Here is a 16397-nt window from a genome sequence, read left to right on the forward strand (position 1 = left end):
AGTCGACAACTCTTGTTCCTCTCGCCCCATGGTAAAGCTTGTTGGGGCAGGACACAGAGCTTTCTCAGGGGCCGTGCCAAGACTGGAATGAACTCCTCGAGAAATTAAGGACCATCACAAAACTAACATCTCCTCTCCTAGTGCAAGATGCATTGCTTCAACCAGCGTTCGCTAACACACACAGTAGCATGGCCATTAAAAATAAGCCCCCCAAATCCTACCAAAACAGAACACTCCATTGCACACACAATCCTCTCCATCAGACTCAGCAAACCACACGTAACAGATGTTCACCACAACACAATGTCTGACTGGAAGGTGCTCAGATACTACACTGATGAAGGCATGACAAGAACCAACAGACCAGAACAAGAGCATCTCCAAGACGGACAAGTACCTCTGCCAAGAAACCTTTTGACCAGTTCAAATTACATTCCCTAATGAGAACACACCAAGAGAGGCCATGCTGAAATTGACAGAGTGTGTATGAAATTGGGGCAGACTCTAGGGCACCAAAGAAATGTGGAATTAATCAATGGTAAAGTTATCTCGGACGGACCATTTTGAGCACAGTCTGACAATATTCAAGGTTCTGGATTTGAGCTCTCTGTTTAGGGCACTGACGAACAGCTATACACAGTAATACCAATTAAAACTTTTTCCTACTTGATCATTTCCTCCCCCTCAAACAAATACATCAGCTTTTCTAGCTTCTTGATTCGCGGAATGGAAACTGTCCAACAAATAATGAAGAAAGATGCTGACCGCAATAAAGTCTCAGACTCTTCTGTTTCTGCGGTTCTCATATTAAGCACTTAATCACAAGTCCAGTACCTGGGAAATAGTTTATACATGGTAACTACGGGGTGAGGGGAAAAAGAGTGACGGTAATTGGGGATTGGTCCTGCTTTGAGTAGGGGGTTGGACTAGATGACCTCCTGAGGTCCCTTCCAACTCTGATATTCTATGATTCTATGGTATACAAATACTCAAGAGTAAAGTACGGTAAACCAATCTCCCCCACTAAAATTCTCCTTTCCCGCCCCCTTCCCTAAAACACTCAGCAGACAGAAATGAAGTAGCAGTGACTCATGGACTAGCACTAGACACACGCTGGACAGTCCACGAGTGCACTACGCAGTCTGGAAACGTCCGTCAGGTTGAACAGCAAGAGTTGTGCATCTGGAGAGCCTAACACAACAGGTCAAAAATCCTCTGTGGGACAAACAGAACATAGGACGACGACTCAACCGGTTTTCTTACACTGAGCCTGAGCCAATAACGTATGTGACACTAAAAATAAAAATGACTGGAAGTACAGGAACCACCTGTCACACACACCTCTGGCTGCTGGGACAAGTCTCATTTGAGTCATCTTTACACGCAGCATTAAGGGTCTTCACATTTACTAGCTTTTTTTGGTATAAATTCTACCTTGCTCCCCAAAACCTTATAGAATCATAGACTTTAAGGTCAGAAGGGACTATTATGATTGTCTAGTCTGACCTCCTGCACAACGCAGGCAACAGAAGCTCACCCACCCACTCCTGTAACAAACCCCTAACCTATGTCTGAGCTACTGAAGTCCCCAAATCATGGTTTAATGTGGTTTAACCGCAACACATTGCCCACACAGATGGAAGGCTAAAGTTTGTCTTCTTCACCTGTGTGTGGCAAAGGGGCTGCTAGATAAAACCACTTATTTCTGCCAAAAGCTTTTTCAAATCCACATTCCAAGTGCTAAGAACCAGCTCTCTCTTATCTGTACGCGCAGGAGCTGGCAGTTGCAAATTAAGGGCTGTTTTTGTAACAGAAAATCCAAAGAGACAAATTTAAATGAAAAACAACAAAATCTTTTATTTCCCAAGGCAGCAAACTGCAACCACTCAAAGACCCCTTTGTCAGCTACGGGTACACGCTGGGACTGCAGTTCTGCTAATGCACCTAACCCATTAGCATCTCCAGTGTCAGGGCGCTCTGTTCCCGAGAGTGCCGGATACTGAACCAGAGGGAAAAACAAGGCAATGACAGTTATGGTCATTTAAAAAATCCTGACATTTGTCGTCAGTATTGGGGTGTAAACCCCTCAAATCCATGGACGGCAGAGCCTTTTACAAAGGTCAGTATCATTATCTCCATTTTAAGGCTGTGCAGAGACATCACAGAGCAAGTCCTGGCAAACTGCAGTTTGGGAATTCTGCCTCCTTAAGACTTCCTCCTCCTTGTGCGCGCAAAAACATTTATTCTTCAGCGTCTGCCCCAAATTGCTGCAGTGCTCCTGGGTGCTATTAATCAGCACCTTAGAGGTGGCTGCACTGATGTGCAGAAGGAGTGGAAAGAACCAGCCTCTGCAGGACAGTTTGCGAAGCTGGCTGAGCCCTTACTCTAGCGCTCAATTAAGCTTTGGTTACCTAGTAAAAGCTAATCGCCTTCACGTTTTAGTGCTTTTGGAACGTCATGAACAGCAGCGAGAATGTGCTGAAGTGTCATTGTGGGGAGAGCCATCTGGCTCTTTTGCTGTGTCATTTACCACCGGAATCCAACAGGCAGGCATGGAACACCACCAGAAATTCACAGACATGTGTCCACACACCTCTATGCACACAGCAGACCTTCCTCTGGTCACCTGGCCTGATGTTCACTAGCAGAAGCTGTGGACGCTTAGCACCTCCGGGGGGAAAAAAATATCAGACATTATGTGTCCAGTTAGACTTCAAGGCCTTTGTGGAAAGGATCTTGTCCCTCCTCTGAGCATTATGCAGCACCAAGCACACTGGAAATGCACAGTGAACAATAAGCGTTCAAATAATAATTTATCAAAATACTATTCAGCCAGAAGCTCTGCATTGGATTTGTGACCAGAACAGATGAGCAAAGATGTACTTACTTCTAGGCCTTACATTATTGTTGCATTCTGTTCAATTTTACTGAACTCTGAACGGAGTGACATTTAACACAACACCCATTTCCCTTTATTGAATGGGGTTTGTCTTCACAAACGCAGTTTTAATGAGCGGTCAGTTACTCAGGCAAAACAGTGGTGGTTAGACACACCGACTGCTGGTTTTCTCAAAAGGCTATGAAATAAATATACTGAATTTTCATTAACAGTCCTGATCTCTGCTTTAGCCATTAATGATCTCAGATCAAAACATCCCTGAATTCATTGAAAGGAACCCAAACCATGAATAATGGCAGGATGTTTAAACGTCCTACCTACGGGCTCAGCTTTAGGAAATTTGCAGAAGCAGCGTCAGGATAGAGTTGAAATATCCGGAAGAAAAAGCGAAATGCCAGAACTGGGTGCTCCAACACTGTGTACGGACGACAGTCCCACTTGTACACATGCCCTTCTAATCCAGTCGGGGGGCTCTAAACACCCAGGCACGAACTCCTCTGAGGCGAGGCAATGTCAGCTTTCTGCTCCTCCAAGGGAAGAGAAAAAAAAAATTCACACTAAGGGTTTCACAACTTGTAGTTCAGGTCAGTGGTTCTCACTGGGGAGCTGCGAGCAGGTTTCAGGGGATATAAGCCAGAGAGCAGGGCCGGCACTGGACTCGCTGGGGCCCAAGGCAGAAAGCTGTATCCCGAGCCTCACCATGCGGGGCTGAAGCGCCAGCCTGAGCAACAAATCTTCCTGGGGCCCCCTGTGGCATGGGGCTCCGGGCAGTGGCCCGGCTCGCTAACCCCCTAACACCGGAAGTTACTGGATATGCAGAAAAAGAGTTGTTGGGGCACAGGCGGGCCGAGGAATTTTTATGGCGTGTTGGGGGCCCCAGGAAGAAAAAGTCTGAGAACCCAGGGTTAGGTTTCACCCAGGAGCCACCACCCTGCTGTGCAGAACGGCTTCCTCTCCAGGCAGAGAGACGGTGAGGAGTTAAGTTATGGATTCCACAGGGGCCCATCTTCATACTCCTACCCCTGCCATTTTTGCATTTATCAGAAAAACCAATAAGGCAGGACACGTCCTAATCCAGTCCAACCCTTTCATCCCAGGCTCCTGGCACAGCTACATTCTCGCCAGCACGATCCATCTCCAGAGCCATGGCAGAACAGGAGCCCTTGAGAAATCCCAGCTCCTTCTGTCACTGTGATTACAGTGTTGTTGTTACTGGTCTGTAACTCTCCTGGACCCAAATCTGAACCAAATTGCTGGCAATTATCTCCCCACTGAGAAATGTCTCAGTGCTACAACAACTTGTGGATTCTCAGGTTTTGCTTTGAACTCACTTGGCCATGAACACAACCTGGAAACCAGCTGCTTGTTTTTAGCACCCCAGGGCTAGGCACAAATGCTTAATGCAGCAGAATCTTCTTTTGTTATCAGTCATTCATGTTGTAAGAGCCCGGGACAAGAAGCAAGCTGATCAAAGGATACACACAGAGAAGGGACACACTTCTACATAATCCAGGGCTAGGGAAATGTAGCCTCACCTCTGCGCTATTATCCCACTTTATCATACAACAAAACTCTAGTTTCTGTAAACCACTCCACATGATGCAAGCACAGGTTAGGGTTGGCACAGAAGTGCTAGAATCGGCAATCAAGATGAACTATGCTTCTTTTGGCTTCGAGGAGGTGAGTTTCCAAACTGGTAGACCATTAAACAAAGGCAGGTGTTTAAAAGAAGTGCAGAGTGCAATTTTGAAAGCTTTCCTGCTGCCAAAACATGCAGAGCAGGGAAGAGCCGGCTCCGTGGAAAGGCCCTGCATTGTCGGTAATTACCTATATTTCAAGGCTTATAAAACCTAAAGTAAAAAATAAATAGGGACCGTGCACAAATAGACATTCTATTAAGCCCTGAATGCGGACAACAAGCTTCCTAAAGGAATAATGGGCCCATTTGAAGATTCATCTGTGCAGTGCCAAATAAAACGGCCTGCTGAGTGCTTATTTTCTTTCTCTAAAAAAAAAGTTCTGGATATTTATTGGATTTCCTCATGTTTCACGTAACCCTGCATCTACTTTGTAGAGACTGAGCATGTCCATAACAAGCCCTGGCTGGGATGATTTAGTCGGGGATCAGTCCTGCTTTGAGCAGGGGGTTGGACTAGGTGACCTCCTGATGTCCCTTCCAACCCTGATATTCTATGATTCTAAGCTATTCTAGCCTCACCTGTTCCTTAAAACACAACACCCAGTTCAAGGCTTTAAACCGACAGTCAGGTGCAGCATGGGCAGCAGCAAGGCAAGCTGCACAACACCTTCCTCACCGAAGTATCTCAAGCCCTGTGCTGCAGGGGCTGTTGCCAGGAGTTCAATCTGGGCATCTCCCCCGAAAATGCCAGCAAAGGTGGTGACAAGGACAGCCGCTAGCATGATGCGAACACCTACGCACTCAGTAAGGCAGCTGCTGGGTATGCAGTCTCACACCAAATTTACTCCGCAAATGGTTTATAGCATAAAACGATAATGGCAGAGGAAGCGACTCAGATGCAAGCAAGAGATATGTTCCGGGACCTGAAAGGAAACAGTGCGGCAGGAACACACAGGAAGACAGCCCCTGTCAGATAGCAATCAGTGTCTCTTGATGAACCTGGAGGTGGCGAAACTCCACATCCTGTTCCCCACCCATCCCTGCCCCCTTCATTACAATTGCTGTCACTAAAGCTGCCTCGGGTGTTAAGTCTCGGCATGCTGGTGCGGGTTTTGTTTTCACACCAGAACAGCTACCTCGGGGTTCCTCAAGATGTTACAATCCCACTTTGCTACAGGGAGGGAGGGAGAGAGAGGCAAAAAACATACTGAAGCTGAGAGGCACAAAACAAACATAGGCAACACTTAAAAGGAGACGCGACCTCAAGCAAAGAGGAGCTCAGGTGCCCTGAGGTTCAGACTTCATCTTAGGAGCGCTCCGTGAAATCCAGCCCTTGCATGCGTCTATAGAACAAGGGCACATGTTCTGACCCTTCCACAACTTCCCACGTGGACCCTGCTGAACTTTAGTCTCCGGCCTGGCCCACCTGGACCTGGCTCCTGCCAATGGGATTTTTAAGAATCAAAACGCAATCACGAGTTTCTGGATATGGAAAGACCCGCAGTCCGAGTCTTGGTGAGGGTGGTGCCAAAGGAGCTCTGTGGACTCAGTCACAGCTGCAGAATCAGACAGTTACGCTGCCTTTCAGTGCCCTCAAACCAAGCCAGCGAGCGGGCTCTTAAAGAGAATCCACTCGCTTAGACACTGGGCCTGAGGGGATGGGTCGCAAGTAAACTGGGTCCCCGAGGAATTCAAAGAGAAGAGGAGCAGAACTCAGCTCTCCTCAACTCCACTTCCCTGGGGAAATGCAGCCATTGCACCTGGAGGGCTGGAGAACACGGAAGGGAACAAAGGAGCTGTTGCAAGCTTGGGAGTTACCCCAGGCACTTCCAGAGAGTCCGGGCCGTAAATCACCCAAAAAGATTCAGGGGCCAAAGAGCAGTTACCAGCCGTTCCCTCTGATAGTGCATTTTATCAGATTCTTCCTCGCAATGGCATATAAAAACCCCTTAGTGCCGGGGTAATGGCAGCAGCTTACCGGGCATCAGAAGTGACAGAGAGTAAAAATTCTAAACCATACTATTTAAATATTTTCTCTTTAAAACAATTCAGCCATTGGCAGTATCCAGGCTGAGCGGATTATTCAGACCACCACATTTGTTAACTGAACTTCACCTCCAGTTACAAAATGTTCGTGAGCAGAGTGTGAAATTCTCCTAAGTATTAGTTATCTAGGAAGTCACTCCCAAATGTGCATGGCACTTGTTTTCCTATATGAATGGGTCACGAGCCGTTTGTTGCAAATATTCAATATCTGAACTTCAGAACTAGGGCCACGCTGGTCCCCTTCACAGGCTATATGGTATTATTTCTGTTCCCTTGTGGGATGACAGATGTAGCTAGCCACAGGAATGCAAATTATATTCAAAAGATGCTAGTCAAAGCTGGCTTTTCATGGACCATTTGGTCTGGGCGAGAATTCATATGAGTTAACCTAGACTGCTGCATCAGTCACAGAAAAGTGACCACAAATTTGTTTTTGAATTTGGTAAAAGGGTATCAGAAGTCTTTCTCGACTTTCCACATGATTCTAGTCACTACTCTCGGGCGAAACCCCTTCTGACAAGTTTCAAAACTCCGTTGTGTGAAGGGGAGGGGTAAATCTAGTAAATGGCACAAAGTATGTGTGACCGGCTTAGAGTGGAGAAAAGAAGAGGGAACTCAAATTGTGAAGCAGCTTTTAGAGACTAGACAGGAAAGTGACTACAGCAACAGGGGACTGTTGTGACAAAGTGCAGGCCCATAGGTCTGAATATTCCCCGTGACCAACAGGCAATCAGCAGAGAAAAGAGCTGGGAATGTGCCACAGAAGGCATAGAAGGGCTGTAATTCTGGCCACACGCACCAGGAACTTGAAGCTGTGAAGGGAAGATATTTAATTTGTATCTTACCTCCTTACTACACAGCATTGCAAGATGCTGCCCAAACAGAGAGCGAGCATCAGATGCAGGCACAGTTTTAGTGAGAGGTTTAGGGAGGAAGTGGCTGGGGGTGGTGAAAGAGCTCCAAACAGAGGGGGAAGCAGCATGTTCAGTGTTAAAAAACCTCTCAGATGTTCACTGTTGAGTCATGCGAAGGCACAGCACACAAGCTGCCTGTGTCAACAGTCTGTGTGCGAAAGAGGGAAATAGAGACGACAGAGCATTCCTCCACTGCAGGAGGAAAAACAAAGCCCAAATATTTGAGAAGCTTTGTTCCGCAGGAGCAACTCAGTATGGGCCATAGCACTGAGCGCAGCCCAAACCTAGAGAAAGCTTCTCAACGTGAAGCTTCTTAAACTCGTACTAGGAGAGAGAGAGAGAGTTAGCTGATGTCCCACAGATCTGCTACATCCAGTCTTTTAAACCCGGGCCGTCTTTGGGCCGCTCTGCTCAGTACACAGAGAACCATTTTTCCAAGTGTGGGTATGTGGTCTGTACCTGCGGATTTAGGATGATAAAGATGGGCCAGGCACTTCCGCCAAGTCAAATTTCTGTTGTCCAACTTCATCTCCCTGTCCCTCTTGAGCAGAGAGTCAGAACAGTCACTGTCAGAAGTTGCACTGATACTCTGAAAAAAGCAGCGTGTGAAATAACCTGCCTCCAACAAGGGAAAGGGAGTTATTCCTTCACCTTTCGGGGATTCAGATACCACCACCCCACCTTCACTGAACAGAAGTTTGAGGGTTACTGGCAGGTCATCAATTGCAAAACTAAGTATCTTTCTACATAAAATCCTGAGTTATTCAAGGCAGTTTTGGTTGGGCTACCACATCACACACGTTCTAGGAACCCTCCTACCCCACTACAGGTACGTATGTTCACTGCCAAGTCCTAGAGAGCCAGCCAATCACCCCTCCCCATTTGCAGCAGCAGCAGGCTATATTCATTAATTGGCTATGCTTGTTAGTTAGCTGAACTGTATAGCAAAGGGCACCAGAGACTGAGTTATTGGCGATGGTGCCCTTCAGGCTCCTATCTGCCAGTCCGCAGCTATTAACATGCCTGCTTGTACACAAGCACTCTCCTCTCTGAAGTGGCAAAGCCACCAAGAAAGGAGGGAAGTGTCCACACAGACACATGTGTGCAGGTGGAGGGAATGGGAGAAGCAAACTGCAAGGCAGTGTTAATTAGAAAGCCAATATCCATCACACGAGGGCAAATCAGAAGGTGAATGCTTTACACGCTTCTAACACAAAACCAAAGAGATTTTTCCCAGTGGAAAAGGGCAATGCTCTGAGGCAGCAGAGTGAAAGGGCGATTTGGAGGGTAACACCCCACGTTTTCAGCTCTCTCACTCTGCACACTAGAGTCATAAGGTAAGAATTTCCAGCCTCTCTGCAGAGATTCTAATAGGCCCCACTTAGATCACAGATTGTAAAATGTTCCAGAAATATACCATCACTGGATTTCCAGCCAGGCCCTGGCAATCAGGTTCAAAGACTCACGAGGGGGTATCTGTCAATACCCCAGCCAAGGACATTAGGGAAGCAAAGACACCTGGTATAAAACTGAGATTTAAATAAGAGCCCAAGTAAAGCACTGGCTGAATCTACCCACTGTCTCCTGAGATGCTGGTCAGTTTCAGACAACTCCAGTCTCCCTGCCCAGTCTTGTTCTAGGCAGAGATGACCTGCTGCTCTTCAGAACAGGAAGCTTCAGTACAGGAGGAACACTGAAGGAAACCAAGCCAAAACACACACTTAGGAGGAAAAGGAAAAGCTGAGGCTTTTTGGCACAGGTCTTACAGCTTCTCAGTTCCTGCCATATTAGAAGCATATCCCAAGAGGCGTGGGAGTTCCCTGTGTCTATGGAAGTGAGGAAGAGCTTTCACTGCACTATGGGCAGTCTTTACTGAGATAAGTAAAAAGAAAAGAAAAGGAGGACTTGTGGCACCTTAGAGACTAACCAATTTATTTGAGCATAAGCTTTCATGAGCATCCGATGAAGTGAGCTGTAGCTCATGAAAGCTTATGCTCAGATACATTGGTTAGTCTCTAAGGTGCCACAAGTCCTCCTTTTCTTTTTGCGAATACAGACTAACACGGCTGTTACTCTGAAACCTAAAAAGAAAAGAAGGACTTGTGGCACCTCAGAGACTAACCAATGTATTTGAGCATAAGCTTTCATGAGCATCCGATGAAGTGAGCTGTAGCTCATGAAAGCTTATGCTCAAATACATTGGTTAGTCTCTAAGGTGCCACAAGTCCTCCTCTTTTTTTTTTTTTTTTTTTTGCAAATACAGACTAACACAGCTGCTACTCTGAAACCTCAGATAAGTAAAGTTAAGCATGTTTGCAGGATTGGAGAGTATGGGCCTGGCTCTATATTACAAGTTACACCAGTTAAGCTAATTTTTTAAAAAATATTTTAATTATACCAGAGCAAACCCTTGTGTGGACACACGGAATTTAAACTTGGCTTATACCAATTTAGCTTAAGTCAGTAAGGAATCTCAGTCTCTTTTGAGAAAGCAGAAGGTGGGGAGAGAATGGCAGACTGCTGATTTCTGGTCTGAGACCTGGTAAACCAATATAGATCATCCTGTTCTAAAAAAATAAGTTAGTCATTTTCTGCTCATTTGCCCATGCATCAGTCTGCAACCTGACCCACAGCGAATGTGTGAAGCTGGGGCTGCAAACTTAATTTGAGAAAGAAGTGACCACACCACCAACTCGCACTTTTAAATACATTTACACCAAAAGATTAAGTGGCCTCTCGCCTCCTGTTCAAATCAGCATTTTGTACTGGAACACTGTTAGGGCTTCAAAGAGAAGCACACACGCCCATGTTTTTTATTGTAACGAAATTGAAGGGAGTATTACATAAGAGTCAGGTCAGACAACGGATAAAACACCTGTGCTTGTCTATACTACTGTATCCGTTGTTGCTACCAGCAGTTCTGGGTTACGGCTACCACGTTTGCTACTATAGACAGAGTCTATATGCAACTAGGAAGGCAATGGAGAAACACTGGACAACAGCCCAAAACTGAATTATGGGAACTGCGTTGTCACATTTTGAGGTTACATTACTCTCGTTTGCCACTCCTTCCTCTGCTCACTTTAGGCATCAGCTGTTAATAAAAGCAGCAAAGAGAACACTGCTGCACGCCACAATTTGTCAGTCAGAAAAAATACCAACGTTACAGTACGGATTTAAACCCTCAAAGCCAAAACCAAGTGAATTCACAATCAGGCTCTCCCCTTCATCCTCCCTCCCCGTGCCGAAGTATTAAAACGCATGCATGATGTATGCTCTCCCGTGGTCTGAGAGCCCCAGAATAGGGAGGCACGTAGACAGTCCAGCCTGCATGGCCAGCGCCCTTGATTCTGTGCACTTCAGACAAACCCTGAACGTAGCTGGCTTTGGGGAGGAGGGGGAGAGGGCCTCTGTGGCACAGGAGATTTAGGGGAACTGTGCAGCATTCCCCATTCCCAGCCCTCATTCCGGGTGCTGCGGATCTGCATGCACATGAACTGGGCGTGTTAATGCTGGGCCATACCAGTGCTGCCCCGGAGTGACTGCCAGGCACGGGGAGCACTCACCCCACACCCACACCTGCACCCACCCAGCCCCGGGGCTGAGCCAGCAGGGCTCTGGCCCTACCCCGAGCCCAGCAGCCTGCAGGGTCCCTGCCAGGGCAGGGCAGCAGAGGGGCAGCGCCAGCCGGCGGAGCGCGGACAGCCCACGCCGGGCATCTCCCCTGCGGCCGGGCGGCGAGAAGGGGGAGGCGGAGGGGCTGCCCCGGCCTGGGCAGGACTGAAACGGACCTAGGAGAGGAAGCGCAGAGGGGGGCGCATAGGAGCTGCGCGCAGGGCAGGGAGCGCACGGAGACAGGGACGCACAGGGCAGGGGGCGCACGGGGGCGCGAGCAGGGCAGGGGGCGCAGGGACGCGCGCAGGGGAAGGGGCGCGGGGGGAGCTCCGCGCAGGGCAGGGGCGCAGGGGAAGGGGCACGTAGGGGAAGGGGCGCAGGGGGGGCTCCGCGAACGGCACGGGGCGCAGGGCACGGGGCGCAGGGAAGGGGGGGGACTCCGCGCAGGGGGCGCAGGGGAGGGGGCGCGGCGGGGTCTCAGCGCAGGGCGGGGGGGGGCAGGGGAAGGGGCGCAGCGCAGGGGGGGCTCCGCACAGGGGGCGCAGGGGAAGGGGCGAAAGGGGGGCTCCGCGGACGGCACGGGGCGCAGGGGAGGGGGCGCGGCGGGGTCTCAGCGCAGGGCGGGGGGGGGCAGGGGAAGGGGCGCAGCGCAGGGGGGGCTCCGCACAGGGGGCGCAGGGGAAGGGGCGAAAGGGGGGCTCCGCGGACGGCACGGGGCGCAGGGCGGGGGGCGCAGGGGAAGGGGCGCGGCGCGGGGGGGGGGCTCCGCGCAGGGCAGGGGGCGCAGGGGAAGGGGCGCGGGGGGGGGGCGCGGCGCAGGGGGGGGCTCCCCCCACCTCACTCACCCCCAGCCCGGCCGCTCCCGGAGCCTCCAGCCGCCGTCCCGGAGCCGCGCGAGACGCGGCGACGTCACACGCACGAGGGGCCGGGATCCCCGGGGCAGCCGCCTCCGCCGGGCCCGCAGGGGCGGGGGCTGCGCCCGGGGCCGCCGCCGTGTCCGCGCGCTGGGGGTGGGGGTGGGGGCGGGGCGGGGCGTGCCCGTGCGCAGCACCCGCGAGCCGGGGGGGGGCGCGCGCGGCGTGCGGCGCCGGGCCGTGTGCGCACCGGCCTGTGGGGGGCTGCGCGTGCTCACGCCCGTGTGCCGCGTGTGTGTGCGTGTGCGCGCGCAGGGCAGGAGGTGGGCGCACAGGGCAGGTAGCGGTGCACGTGCAGTACGGGGGGTGCGCACACGCGTGTGGCTGTGTGCCGCGTGTGTGCGCGCGAGTGGCCGGCACGTGCCTGCCCTGCCCCAGCCCCTCCTGGCACGGGCGTGTCGGCGCTGCCCCCCCGCCCCGCCGCCCGCCCGGCTCTCTCCTGTCCGCCCCACGCGAGCAGACCGGCGGGGCCTGAGCTACCATCGTGGTGCCGGGGCCGTTCTCGCCTGTGCCGCGCTGGCCTCCCCCCCCGGCTGGCCTCCCCCCCAGCCGGCCTCCCCCCCGGCTGGCCCCCCCCGGCCTCCCCCCCCCCCGGCTGGCCCCCCCCCCGGCCTCCCCCCCGGCTGGCCCCCCCCCCCCGGCCGCACCCGCCCTGCAGGGCCCCGAGCGTGACTCTTGCACCGGGCGCCGCGCAGGGCCGCGTGGCCGGGGCCGCCGGAGCCAGGGGCCGCCTTCGCTTCCCGCCCAGAGCGGAGCAGAGACGCCCTGGCCGAAGCTGCCCTGGCCCGACGCTGCCCTGGTGCCCTCTCTGGGGCTGCTGTCCGCCGCTGAGTGAGGAAGCCATTTGCGGGGTGCACGTTACTGGTTCCTCAGCAGCCAGGAACCAGGCTCCTGAGAGCCCCATACCGACCCCTTATCTGTTAACTAACGGTTACCGGTGGCGGGCCCGTAACAGCGGGTGTGCCCAGGGCCGAATTAACCTTTTCTGAGCCCCCACAGGGCAATGGAGCCTGGCGCAGGGGGGAGGCGGGGTTGGTCACCGGAGCAAGGGGCTAGCCAGGGGCAATGGGTCGTGGCAGGGGCGGCCCCGCTCCACCCAGCCCGTGCAAGGGCGCTATTTACAAACCAGCAGTTGCCAGACGCACAATGGCCCACCCGGCCCCACGCTGCCAGCGTGCCCCTTCCCCTCGGGGGTGGGCCCAGGCCGTGCCACGCAGCCCCCCTGCTGGTGGGGTGAATTCAGCTGGAGAATACACAGCCCCGTGGCTGGCGCTGATCCAGCTAGGACGCTTAGCGCTGCTGTGGTGGGTGAGCAGCGGGAGGGGGTAGCTACGCCGAGAATGTGCCTAGCATCTTGGACGGGATCGTACTCAGGGCAGCTAGCCCATTATCTTTAGCGCACTGGTTGTACCAGAGCTAGCACAGGGCTGCCTCCTCGAGCTGCCCAAAGCGCAGGCATTCCACAGACAGCGAGATCGTGGCACCCATCACGCTGCCTTGCATAGTGTCCCAGATGCCTGACCAGGGCCTTGGAACAACCAAAGAAGAGTCTCTGGCTAGAACTACGCTCCCACTGACGCTGGTATAACTTACATCGCTCCGGGGTGTGAATAAACCACCGCCCTGAGTGACATAAGTTACACTGACCTAGGCGCTGGTGTGGACAGTGCTCTGTCCACACCACCTAGATACCGCTGCTCATGGGGGGTGGATTAATTAAATCAACGGGAGAGCTCTCTCCCGTTGGCTTAAAGCGGCTCCACGAGAAAACTTAAAGAGATACAGCTGCACCACGGTGAGCTGTCTAGTGTAGCCATAGCCTACGTCAGACAATCCATCGCAGGTTGGATTCTATACCATGTTCATCCTGGGGACAGACCTTGCGGAGCTGAATGGGTTGAGACGTAATCAGTGAAGCTTGTAGCCACGTGTCATTTAGTGGAGTTTTAGGCCTAGTCTACACTAGACAGTTAAGTCAGTTTAACATAAAAACTACCTTAGGTATTGCCCTCAGTTGGTATCAAACCACCCAGACCGCAACTGTTTAAATCTTGCCTTTGGAACGTACGGTCAGAAGGGAAGAGGAATGACATCTGATAACTAAATCCCCTTGTCCAAGTGGTGGTTGCCAAAGGTACAGCGCGTACTGTACCATCAGTACCGTCCCTGCGGATTGTCGCTCTCCAGTGGGTTTCGTACACCGTAAGTGCAGCGATTTAACAGGGTTTCCTTTCCCCATCTGCAAGCTTGTCCCTTTTGTGTCATGGGGAGAAATTCACTCTTTGCCACCTGCTTCCAAGTGTCGACTTCTCAGTGCTCTGCTGGCACTAGGGGCGACAGCAATTACCTGTCAGAAAAGCAGACTTGTGCGGCTGGCATGCAGCGTGTGAGCGGCTGAGGAGGGCTTGGGCACAGGCGGGGAAAGTGCTGTATGGCTCCAATGAGATCAAAGCCCCCTAGGAACTGAAAAAAAGGGAAAATGGTGACAGTCCCAGCTGTGCCACTGACTCACGACGTAACTGCAAACCAGTCACAACTGGCGCCGGTCTTTCAGTCCTCCTCTACAAAATGGGGGTGATACTACTCACCTACCTCCCCTGGGATTAGTGAGCTAACTCAGTGCTCTGAAGTGTGATAGGCAATGATTCCAAAGCTCTCCGGCGAGAAGAGGAAGAGGTCACTGCACAAAGCACACCAAAAGGGGAGAGGAGGCAATGCTGGAAAAGCAGACTCAGTAGCCACAAACCCATGGTGCTGTGCAGCACGGGAAAGGAAGGGCTACATCCTGCTCTTGCAGCCTGCACAGCCACCACTGGGCAGAAGCTAGGGCAGAAATTAGCCCCAGAAATGAGAAGCAGAAACACAAGAGACCCAAGCTGGAAGAAAAGCCAAAGAAATGCAAGGGGGTGGTGGAGTGGAGAGAGCTTAGCCTCAAAGAAACAATAGATTGGCTGAGCAGAAGAAACCCAAGTGAGAGACCCAGGCACTGGATGGGGAATTGGTAGGAGAATGGGTCCCAGCTAAACATGAGTTAAGGAGGAAGGTGAAGAAGAGAATAAACACCAGAAAAGAGGAACCGGAACTGTCTGCTGCTCCCTAGAAAAGGGGAAATGGGGCACCAGAAGGCAGGGGGGGAACATTTGGAGAAGAAATAAAAAGTGCAGAGCAAGAAAACTCCTTGGAGACCAGAATGCTTTCTGACTGATTCTAATGATTAGTGGTACCGTTAATTATTTATTGTTTTCAGTCTAAATCAGCCCAGCCAGTTACTGCAGCACTGCAGATTATGGGCCAGAAGCTCAGCTGGTGTGAAGTGGCATAACTCCACTGTGGTCAATACAGCTATGCTGATTTACACCAGCTGAGGATCCGGCTATGAACACCAAGTGTGCTTTTGCTGCTGCAGTGGAAGGGAACAGCTATGGGTGATGCACAGAGGGAGAAACTCACTAACACATCAGGTTGGGGTATCCAGAAAAGTTCACCCCATTGTACGTTCCAGGCAGCATTTGGCCATGACCAGAGAGCTGCAGAGTGATAACAGCTTGTTGCCATCAGCCGCTCAGCACAGCACAGCGAGTTTGACTTGACTTGGTGAGCGTTTTCAGAGGGTGCATATCACCAGGCAGCTCTCTTTAGCGCTTGCCATTCCGAGAGGAGGGTTTTGGACCAACCATTCTTTCATGTTTGTTTTAGCAAGCACAGGAAATCCTGTTGCTATTAAAAACAACACTCGCTAGAGGCCAGGCAGCACTGTCATTATCACTTATAATAACATCTACAACACTCAGGTTTTTATGGGGGATTTTGCTCTTTTCATAGAATCATAGAATCGTAGGACTGGAAGGGACCTTGAGCGGTGATCTAGTCCAGTCCCCTGCACTCACGGCAGGACTCAGACCCTCCCTGACACGTGTTTGCCTAACCTGCTCTAAAACATCTCCAGCGATGGAGATTCCCCCACCTCCCTAGTGTTTCCTAATGTCCGACCTGTACCACCCTTGCTGCACTGTAAGCCCCGTGCTTCTTGTCCTCTCCTCAGCGGTTAAGAAGAACAATTGTTCTCTCTCCTCCTTGTAACAACCTTTTATGTACTTGAAAACTGTTACCGTGTCCCCTCTCAGTCTTCTCTTCTCCAGACTAAACAAACCCAGTTTTTTTTCAATTTTCCCTCACAGCTCATGTTTTCTAGACCTTTCATAATTTTTGTTGCTCTTCTCTGGACTTTTTCCAATTTGTCCACATCTTTTCCCCACAGCACAGAGCAAACCCCACCCTCAAACCCCAACCGTCTGCAGAACCACCGCCTCCCTCCCCAAACGTCCAGCACTGAAGCTCACAGCATTGAGCAGTTTAAACAGGGTGAGAAA

General features: G+C 51.6%; 1 protein-coding gene across 9 annotated transcripts in view; it reads right to left on the bottom strand.

The window, feature by feature from the left end:
• Nucleotides 1–12114, bottom strand: part of TPST2 (tyrosylprotein sulfotransferase 2) — a 39168-nt gene extending 27054 nt beyond the window's left edge. For 3 of the 9 annotated variants that reach the window (XM_037878530.2, XM_037878533.2, XM_043529540.1), the window contains exon 1: nt 11959–12113. The gene's annotated coding sequence lies outside the window, so the exon portion shown is untranslated. Of the gene's footprint in view, nt 1–7957; nt 8089–11949 lie in introns of those variants that run through there. The other 6 variants (XM_037878531.2, XM_037878534.2, XM_043529541.1 and 3 more) reach the window with 4 other exon arrangements.
• Between the last annotated feature and the right edge of the window lie 4283 nt (nt 12115–16397).

Source organism: Chelonia mydas, chromosome 15, assembly GCF_015237465.2.
Source record: "Chelonia mydas isolate rCheMyd1 chromosome 15, rCheMyd1.pri.v2, whole genome shotgun sequence".
Lineage (NCBI taxonomy): Eukaryota > Metazoa > Chordata > Testudines > Cheloniidae > Chelonia > Chelonia mydas.